The sequence below is a fragment of the Homarus americanus genome, unplaced genomic scaffold (assembly GCF_018991925.1).
Source record: "Homarus americanus isolate GMGI-L3 unplaced genomic scaffold, GMGI_Hamer_2.0 scaffold54730, whole genome shotgun sequence".
In the NCBI taxonomy this organism is placed as follows: domain Eukaryota; kingdom Metazoa; phylum Arthropoda; class Malacostraca; order Decapoda; family Nephropidae; genus Homarus; species Homarus americanus.
Window position 1 is genome coordinate 1 of NW_024732581.1, and position 10,359 is coordinate 10,359.

Below are 10,359 nucleotides of genomic sequence, written 5' to 3' on the forward strand. Positions count from 1 at the left end.
AGAAGGTCTGTGGGGAGGGTGTGTAAGAATGTGATGGTATAATGCTGTGAGGGCTTGTGAGGCTGATGAGGTATATGTCTATGAGAGTGTGTGAGGTCACAGAGGGTATATGTCTGTGAGAGTGTGTGAGTTGTGAGGGGTATATATTGGGAGGGGTGTGTGAGGCTGATGAGGTGTGAGACAGTGAGGGGAGTGTAAGTGATGGTATATGCCTGGGAGGCTGATGGGAGGGGTTACAGTGCCTGTGAGGTGTGTGAGGCTTCAGATGGTATATGTTTGTGAGGGGTGTGAGGCAGATGTGGGACAGTATATGCCTGTGAGGTGTGTGAGAGGCTGATGTGAGGTATATGCCTGGGAGGCTGATGTGAGGGCATAAGGTTTGCAGGAGTGTGTGGAAGGATGTGAGGTGACATGGCCTGGGAGGTGTGTGTGAGGCTGTTGTTGAGGGGTATGTTCAGAGGGTGTGGGCTCAGGAGACATGCCTGGGAGGGTGGAGGGGCCAGAGGGCATATGTCTGGAGGATGTGGGGAGGCTGCTGGGGGAGGGCATATGTCTGTGAGAGTGTGTGAGGCTGCTGTGAGGCATATGCCTGTGAGGGTGTGTGAGGCTGCTGTGATGGTATATGGCCTGTGAGAATGTGTGAGGCTGATGTGAGAGATGTCAGACGGTGTGTGAGGCTGATGTGAGGGGTATATGTCGTGAGGGGTGTGTGAGGCTGATGAGACATGGTGAGGGTGTGGCTGATGTGAGGCATATGTCAGAGGATGTGTGGGGTGCTCAGAGTATATGCTCTGTGAGGGGTGTATGAGGTTGCTGTGATGTGAGTGCTCAGAGGATGTGTGAGGCTGATGTGAGGGTATATGCTTGAGGGTGTGTGTGGGAGGCTGATGTGAGGTATGATGCCTGAGGTGGGAGGCTGATGGGAGGGCATATGCCTGTGAGGGCATGGGAAGGCCCAGATGCAGATATGTCTGTGAGGATGTGTGAGACACAGATGCAGTATATGTCTGTGGGGAGGATGTGTGGGAGGCTGACGTGAGGGGATATGCCTGTGAGGGTGTGTGTGGGAGGATGCTGTGATGGCATATGTCTGTGAGGATGTGTGGGGTGCTCTGTGAGGGTATATGCTCGTGAGGAGTAAGGCTGATGTGAGGGGTATATGTTTGTGAGGTGTGTGAGGCTGAGTGATGGTATATGCCTGTGAGGTGTGTGGGAGGTTGCTGGGGAGGTATGCCTGGGAGGGGAGGCTGGATGTGAGGTATATGCCTGTGTGGGTGTGTGTGGGAGGCCTAAGTGTGAGGGGTGAAGACAGTGAGGGGAGTGTGAAGCCAAGGTGATGGTATATGTCTGTGAGGCTGATGTGAGGGGTTATGCTCAGAGGGGTGTGTGGGAGGTTGCTTTGATGGTATATGTCTGTGAGGGTGTGGGGGCTCAGGAGGAGACATGCCTGATAGTGTGTGGAGGCTGCTGTGAGGCATATGCCTGTGAGGGGTGTGTGGGGAGGCTGATGTGAGTGGGCATACCTGTGAGGGTGTGTGAGGCTGATGTGATGGTATTTGCCTGCAGGGTGTGTGTGAGGCTGATGTGAGGCATATGTCTGTGAGAGTGTGAGGCTGATGAGGGTATAAGTGCTCTGTGAGGGTGGGAGGGTGATGTGAGGGGCATAAGTGTCTGTGGGGTGTGGGGTGTCAGAGATATGCCGGGGAGAGTGTGGGAGGTTGCTGTGATGGTATGCCTGTGAGTGTGTGTGAGTTTGGATTTGGGGTATAAGGCCAAGGAAGTGTGAGGTTGCTGTGAGGGGGTATATGTTGGGAGGGTGTGGGTGCCTGTTGTATATGTCTGTGAGGGGTGTGTGAGGCTGTTGTGATGAGATGTGCCTGTGAGGGGTGGAGGCTGATGGGAGGGTGATATGTCTGTGGAGGAGATGTGTGAGGCTGTCAGGAGGAGATTTGTCCTGTGAGGGTGTGGGGCACTGTGATGGTATATGGCTGTGGGAGGGTGTGAGGCTGGATGTGGGAGGCATATGCTCATGAGTGTGGAGCTGGGGAGGGTATATGTCTGTGAGAGTGTGTGAGGTTGCTGTGGGAGGGTATATATCTGGGAGGTGTGTGGGAGGCTGATGTGGGAGGGGAGATATGACAGTGAGGGGAGTGTGAAGCTGCTGTGATGGTATATGTCTGTGAGGCTGATGAGGGGTTATGCTCTGTGAGGGGTGTGTGTGAGGTTAAGGTGATGGTATATGCTCGTGAGGGGTGTGGGGAGGTTGTTGTGGAGGGTATGCTGTGAGGGTGTGGGGAGGCTGATGTGAGGGGTATAGTGCCTGTGAGGGGTGTGTGAGGCTGATGGGATGGTATTTGCTCAGAGGGTGTGTGGGAGGCAGATGTGATGGCATATGTCTGTGAGGGTGTGTGAGGCTGATGAGGGGTATAGCCTGTGAGGGTGTGTGTGGAGGCTGATGTGAGGGCATATGTCTCAGAGAGTGTGGAGGCTGATGTGAGGGCATATGTCTGTGAGGGTGTGGGAGGCAGATGTGATGGCATGCCTGTGAGGGTGTGTGTGTGAGGCTGATGTGAGATATGCCTGTGAGGGTGTGTGAGGCCAGGAGGGGTATAAGGGTTGTGAGGATGTGGGGCTGTGAGGGTATATGCTCGTGAGGGTGTGAGGCTGCTGTGGGGGCACATGCTCAGGAGAGTGTGAGGCTGATGTGAGGGTATATGCCTGTGAGGATGTGTGAGGGTTGTGAGGGTATATGTCTGTGAGGGGGGCCAAGGAGGTATATGTCTGTGAGAGTGTAAGGAGGTTGCTGTGAGGTATATGTCTGTGAGGGTGGGGTTGTTGTGGGAGGGTTTATGTCTGGGGAGAGTGTGTGAGGCTGCTGGGAGGGTAGTATATGTGTCTGTGAGGGTGTGTGGAGGGGTCAAGCCGTGGCGGTATATGGTATCTGTGGAGGGTGTGTAATGGCTGTGAGTAAGAGCATGTCTGTGAGAGTGTGTGTGGGGCTGCTGTGGAGGCATATGCCTGTGTGAGGGGAGTGTGGGAGGCTGCTGTGCAGATGGTACAGGTGCCTGTGAGGGTGTGTAAGGCTGCCGTGGCGGTATATGCTCAAGAGGGGTGTGTGTGGGGCTGCTGTGAGTGTGGTATATGCCTGTGTGAGGGGAGTGTGAGGCTGCTGTGGCGGTATGTGTATGTGAGGGGTGGGGTTGCTGTGAGAAGCATATATGTCCACGGTGTGTGTGAGGCTACAGAGGGTATGCTCTGTGAGGGGTGTGTGTGGAGGTTGCTGTGATGGTATATGTCTGTGGTGGGTGTGTGAGGTTGGTGTGAGGCATGCCTGTGAGGGTGTGTGAAGCTGCTGTGATGGTATATGCCTGTGAGGGTGGGGTGAGGCCAAGGTGAGGGTAAAATGTCTGTGAGGTGTGTGAGGGGCTGTGATGGTATATGTCTGTGAGGGTGTGATATTCTTGTGATGCAGACATGCCCGGTGAGGGGTGTGTGTGGGAGGCTGGTGTGATGGCACGTCTGTGAGGAGTGTGAAGATGGTATATGTTCTCAGGGAGAGTGAAATGATGGGGGTATATGTCAGAGGATGTGAGGCTACTGTGATGGTATATGCCTGTGAGGGTGTGTGAGGCTGATGTGAGGAAGTGGTTGTGAGAATGTGTGAGGCTGGAGTGAGGGCATAAGGCTGAGGTGTGTGGGAGGCTGCTGTGAGGGTATATATCTGGGAGGGTGGGGAGGCTGATGTGGGAGGGGTATATGCCTGTGAGAATGTGAGGCTGATGTGAGGTATATAAAGGCTGAGGGGTGTGAGGCCAAGGTGGGAGGGTGGCAGTGCCTGGGAGGGTGTGTGAGGCTGATGTAGGTATGTGCCTGTGAGAGCAGTGTGAGGTTGCTGAGGGTATATGCCTGTGAGGGTGGGAGGATGATGGCATACTGCATGCCTGAGGTGGTGTGTGGAGGCTGATGTGAGGACATATGCCTGGGAGAATGTGTAGGCTGATGAGGCATGCTGGCTGAGGTGTGTGAGGCACAGAGGTATATGTTGTGAGGTGTGTGATGTGGGTATATGCCTGTGAGAGTGTGGGAGGCTGCTGGGGAGGGGTATATGCCTGTGAGGGTGTGTGAGGACATGGGGTATATGCCTGTGAGAGTGTGTGAGGTTGCTGTGAGAGTATATGTGAGTGTGTGAGGCTGGGATGTACATATGCCTGTGAGGGTGTGAGGTTGCCAGGAGAGATGATTGTGAGGTGTGTGAGGTTGATGTGAGGGTATATTTTGGGAGAGGTGAGGTTGCTGTGAGGTATATTTGTGAGAGTGTGTGAGGTTGCTGTAAGGGTATATGCCTGTGGAGGGTGTGGAGGCCACAGAGGGTGACATGGGTCTGTGAGCATGTGTGAGGTGCTGTGAGGCACATGTCACAGAGGGTGTGTGTGAGGCTGCTGTGAGGGTATATGTCTGTGAGGGGTGTGGGGAGGCTGATGTGTGACATGCCTGTGAGAGTGTGTGTGAGGCCAAGGGGGAGGTATATGCCTGTGGGGAGGTGTGTGTGAGGCAGATGATGGTATGCTGTATGCTCTGAGGGTGTGTGAGGCTGATGTGAGGACATATGCCTGTGAGAATGTGTGAGGCTGATGTGAGGGCATATGTTGCTGAGTGGTGTGTGAGGGGTTGCTGTGAGGGTATATGTTTCAGAGGGTGTGGGGATTTTGCTGTGAAGGTATAATATGCTCAGAGGTGTGTGGGAGGCTGAGGAGATGCGTTCTGGGATGGTGTGTGAGGATGATGTGTGGGTATATGCTCAGGAGGGGTGTGTGAGGCTGCTGTATGGGTATAAGGTTCAGGAGGTTGTGAGGTTGCTGTGATGGTATAACCAGAGGTTGTATGAGGCCGCTGTTAGGGCATATGTCTCTGAGGGTGTGTGTGTGTGATGCCACAGGATGGTATATGTCTGTGAGGTTGTGTGTGAGGCTGCTGTGATGGTGTTATGCACTGAGGTTGTGTGAGGCTGCTGTTAGGGGGCATATGCCTGAGGTGTGTGAGGCTGCTGTGATGGTATGCCTGTGGGAGGTTGTGTGAGGCTGCTGTGATGGTATATGCTCGTGAGGTTGTGAGGCTGCTGTTAGGTATAAGTGCTCTGAGGGTGTGTGTGTGTGAGGTTGCCAGGGATGGTATAAGGCCAGGGAGGTTGGGGAGGCCGTGAGGGTACAGGTTCGGGGAGGGGTGTGTGAGGTCAAGGTGGCGGTAGTATATGCGTCTGTGAGGGTGTGAGCTCAAGGGAGGTATAAGTGTCTGTGAGGGTGTGCAGGGTTGCTGTGAGGCATAAGGCCTGTGAGGGGTGTGAGTTCACAGAAGGCATATGCCTGTGAGGGGTGTGTGAGGCTGCTGGGAGGGCATATGTCTGTGAGGGTGTGTGTGGAGGATGATGTGTGGGCATATGCCTGTGAGAGTGTGTGAGGCTGGGAGGGGTATATGTCTGTGAGTGTGTGTGTGAGGTTGCTGTGATGGTATATGCCTGTGGGAGGGTGTGTGAGGCTGCTGTGATGGTATTTGCCTGGGAGGTGTGGGGAGGCTGATGTGAGGCAGAGTGTGTGGGAGGTTGCTGTGAGGTATATTTAAGGGAGAGGTGTGTGAGGTTGCTGTAAGGGTGATGCCTGTGAGGGTGTGTGAGGCCAAGTGTGAGGCATAAGTGTCTGTGAGTGTGTGAGGCTGCTGTGGATGGTATATGCTGTGAGGGGAAGGTTGTAAGCGGCACATGTCTGTGAGGGTGTGGGGGTTGCTGGGGAGGGTATATGCTCTGTGATTGGGAGTGAGGCTGCTGTGGGGGTATGTGCCTGCATTGGAGGTGAGGCTGCTGTGATGCAGACATGCCTGTGAGGGTGTGTGGAGGCCGCCGGCGGTATATGTGAGGTGTGTGGAGGCCAGGGAGGCATATGCCCGTGATTGGAGTGAGGCTGCTGCAGGTGACATGTCTGTGAGGGTGTGTGGGCTGCTGTGAGGGTATATGTCTGTGAGGGTGTGTGAGGCTGCTGTGAGGGCATATGTCTGTGAGTGTGTGTGTGAGGCTGCCAAGGGGTACATGTCTGTGAGGGTGTGTGGAGGATGCCGGCGGTATATGCCTGTGAGGTGTGTGGGGCTGTGAGGGGTACATGTCTGTGAGGGGGAGGTCAAGGTGATGCAGGCGTCGTGGGAGGGGTGAGGCTGGTGTGATGCATATGCCTGTGAGGGTGTGGAGGCTGGTGGAGGCATATGTTCAGGGAGGGTGTGTGGAGGATGGTATATGCCTGTGAGGATGTGAGTTGCCAGGCGGGCATGCCTCAGAGGGGTGTGGGCCAAGGTGAGGGTATGGTGCCTGTGATTGGAGTGTGAGGTCAAGCTGTGGCGGCACATGCCCAGTGTGACTGGGAGTGTGAGGCTGCTGTGATGGCACATGCCTGTGAGGGTGTGAGGCTGCATGGTATATGTCTGTGAGGTGTGGGGAGGCTGCTGTGAGGCACATGCCTGGGATTGGAGTGTGAGGCTGCTGTATATGCCTGTGAGGTGTGTGTGGGGAGGTATGTCTGTGAGGGGTGTGTGGGGAGGTTGCTGTGAGGTATATGCCTGTGAGTGAGTAAGGCCAAGGGTGCAATTGTGAGGGTGTGTGAGGCTGCCGTGGTATATGCTCAGGTGGGTGTAAGGGGAGGGTATATGTCTGTGGGAGGGTGTGTGTGAGGTTGCTGTGGGATGGTATATGTCTGTGAGGGGTGTGTGAGGCCAGGGATGGTATATAACTGTGAGGGTGTGTGTGGAGGTTGGTGGGGGCATAAGGTGCCTGTGAGGGTGTGTGAAGCTGCTGCAGATGGCATATTCTGTGAGGGTGTGTGGAGGCTGGTGAGGGTGACATGTCTGTGAGGGTGTGTGACTGCCATGGCGTGGTATATGTCTGTGAGGGTGTGGGGCTGCTGTGGTATATGTCTGTGAGGGTGTGTGAGGGCTGCTGTGAGGGTATATGTCTGTGAGGGTGTGTGAGGGTGTGTGAGGCTGCTGTGATGGCATATGTCTGTGAGGGTGTGTGTGAGGCTGCTGTGAGGGTATATGTCTGTGAGGGTGTGGAGGCCGGTGATGGTATATGTCTGTGAGGGTGTGTGGGGCTGCTGTGAGGGTATATGTCTGTGAGGGTGTGTGGAGGGTGTGTGAGGCTGCTGTGATGGTATATGTCTGTGAGGGTGTGTGGGCTGCTGTGAGGGTATTATTCAGGGTGTGTGAGGGTGTGTGTGAGGCTGCTGTGATGGTATATGTCTGTGAGGGTGTGTGGGGCTGCTGTGATGGTATATGTCTGTGAGGTGTGTGAGGCTGCTGTGAGGGTATATGTCTGTGAGGGTGTGTGAGGGGCCTGTGATGGTATATTTCTGTGAGTGTGTGAGGCTGCTGTGAGGGTATATGTCTGTGAGGGTGTGAGGGTGTGTGAGGCTGCTGTGATGGTATGTCTGTGAGGGTGTGTGAGTCTGCTGTGAGGGTATATGTCTGTGAGGGTGTGTGAGGCTGCTGTGATGGACGTTGAGGGTATATGTCTGTGAGGGTGTGTGAGGGTGTGTGAGGCTGCTGTGATGGTATATGTCTGTGAGGGTGTTGGTGGAGGGTGCATATGTCTGTGAGGGTGTGTGGAGGGTGTGTGAGGCTGCTGTGGCGGTATATGTCTGTGAGGGTGTGTGGGGCTGCTGTGGCGGTATATGTCTGTGAGGGTGTGTGGGGCTGCTGTGGCGGTATATGTCTGTGAGGGTGTGTGTGGGGCTGCTGTGGCTGGTATATGTCTGTGAGGGTGTGTGTGGGGCTGCTGTGGCGGTATATGTCTGTGAGGGGTGTGAGGGCTGCCGTGGGGGTATTATTCAGGAGGGTGTGTGTGAGGCTGCTGTATGGCATATGTCTGTGAGGGGTGTGGAGGCTGCCGTGGCGGTATTTGTTCTGAGGGTGTGTGAGGCTGCCGTGGCGGTATATGTCTGTGAGGGGTGTGGTGAGGCTGCTGGCGGTATGGTTCGTGAGGGTGTGTGTGTGGGGCTGCTGTGGCGGTATATGTCTGTGAGGGTGTGTGGGCTGCTGTGGCGGTATATGTCTGTGAGGGTGTGTGAGGCCGTGGGAGCATTTGTCTGTGAGGGTGTGTGAGTCTGCTGTGGAGGTATATGTCTGTGAGGGTGTGTGAGGGGCTGCTGTGATGGTATATGTCTGTGAGGTTGTGTGAGGCTGCTGTGATGGTATATGTCTGTGAGGCTGTGTGGAGGCTGCTGTTAGGTGGTATGTCTGTGAGGGTGTGAGGCTGCTGTGGCGGTATATGTCTGTGAGGGTGTGTGGGGTGCTGTGAGGGTATATGTCTGTGAGGTGTGTGTGAGGCTGCCGTGGCGGTATATGTCTGTGAGGGTGTGTGTGGGGCTGCTGTGGCGGTAGTCTGTGAGGGTGTGAGTCTGCTGTGAGGGTATATGTCTGTGAGGGTGTGTGAGTCTGCTGTGAGGGTATATGTCTGTGAGGGTGTGTGAGTCTGCTGTGATGGTATATGTCTGTGAGGTTGTGTGAGGGCTGCTGTTAGGTATATGTCTCTGAGGGTGTGTGAGGCTGCTGTGAGGGGTATATGTCTGTGAGGTGTGTGAGGCTGCTGTGATGGTATATGTCTGTGAGGTGTGTGGGGCTGCTGTGATGGTATATGTCTGTGAGGGTGTGTGAGTCTGCTGTGAGGGTATATGTCTGTGAGGTTGTGTGAGGCTGCTGTGATGGTATATGTCCTGTGAGGTGTGTGAGGCTGCTGTTAGGTGAGTATGTCTCTGAGGGTGTGTGAGGCTGCTGTGGCGGTATATGTCTGTGAGGGTGTGTGGGGCTGCTGTGATGGTATATGTCTGTGAGGGGTGTGTGAGTCTGCTGTGAGGGTATATGTCTGTGAGGTTGTGTGAGGCTGCTGTGATGGTATATGTCTGTGAGGTTGTGTGGGGCTGCCTGATGGTATATGTCTGTAGGTGTGAGCTCGGTGAGGGTATATGTCTGTGAGGTGTGTGTGAGGCTGCTGTGAGGGTATGTCTGTGAGGGTGTGTGAGTCTGCTTGATGGTATATGTCTGTGAGGTTGTGGGGCTGCTGTGATGGTATATGTCTGTGAGGGTGTGTGAGTCTGCTGTGAGGGTATATGTCTGTGAGGTTGTGTGAGGCTGCTGTGATGGATATGTCTGTGAGGTTGTGAGGCTGCTGTTAGGGTATATGCTCTGAGGGTGTGTGTGTGTGGAGGCTGCTGTGGCGGTATATGTCTGTGAGGGTGTGGGGCTGCTGTGAGGGTATATGTCTGTGAGGGTGTGTGAGGCTGCTGTGGCGGTATATGTCTGTGAGGGTGTGTGAGTCTGCGAGGGTATATGTCTGTGAGGGTGTGTGGGAGGCTGCCGTGGCGGTATATGTCTGTGAGGGTGTGTGAGTCTGCTGTGGCGGTATATGTCTGTGAGGGTGTGTGGGGCTGCTGTGAGGGTATATGTCTGTGAGGTGTGTGAGGCTGCTGTGGCGGTATATGTCTGTGAGGGTGTGTGAGTCTGCTGTGAGGGTATATGGTTCGTGAGGGTGTGTGAGGCTGCCGTGGCGGTATATGTCTGTGAGGTTGTGTGAGGCTGCTGTGTAGGCATATGTCTCTGAGGGTGTGTGAGGCTGCTGTGGCGGTATATGTCTGTGAGGGTGTGTGAGTCTGCTGTGAGGGTATATGTCTGTGAGGGTGTGTGGGGCTGGGCGAGGTGGTGTCTGTGAGGGTGTGTGTGAGGGTGTGTGTGAGGCTGCCTGTGATGGTATATGTCTGTGAGGGTGTGTGAGTCTGCTGTGAGGGTATATGTCTGTGAGGTGTGAGGCTCTGTGATGGTATATGTCTGTGAGGGTGTGTGGGGCTGCTGTGAGGATATGTCTGTGAGGAGGGTGTGTGTGGGAGGCTGCTGTGTTGGCATGCGTCTGTGAGGGTGTGTGGGGCTGCTGTGAGGGTATTTGTCTGTGAGGGTGTGTGAGGGTGTGTGAGGCTGCTGTGATGGAGTATGTCTGTGAGGGTGTGTGGGGCTGCTGTGATGGTATATGTCTGTGAGGGTGTGTGAGCTGCTGTGAGGGTATATGTCTGTGAGGGTGTGTGTGGAGGCTGCTGTGATGGTATATATCTGTGAGGTGTGTGGGGCTGCTGTGAGGGTATATGTCTGTGAGGGTGTGAGGGTGTGTGTGAGGCTGCTGTGATGGTATATGTCTGTGAGGGTGTGTGGAGTCTGCTGTGAGGGTATATGTCTGTGAGGGTGTGTGTGAGGCTGCTGTGATGGTATATGTCTGTGAGGTATATGTCTGTGAGGGTGTGTGAGGTGTGAGGCTGCTGTGATGGTAAATGTCTGTGAGGG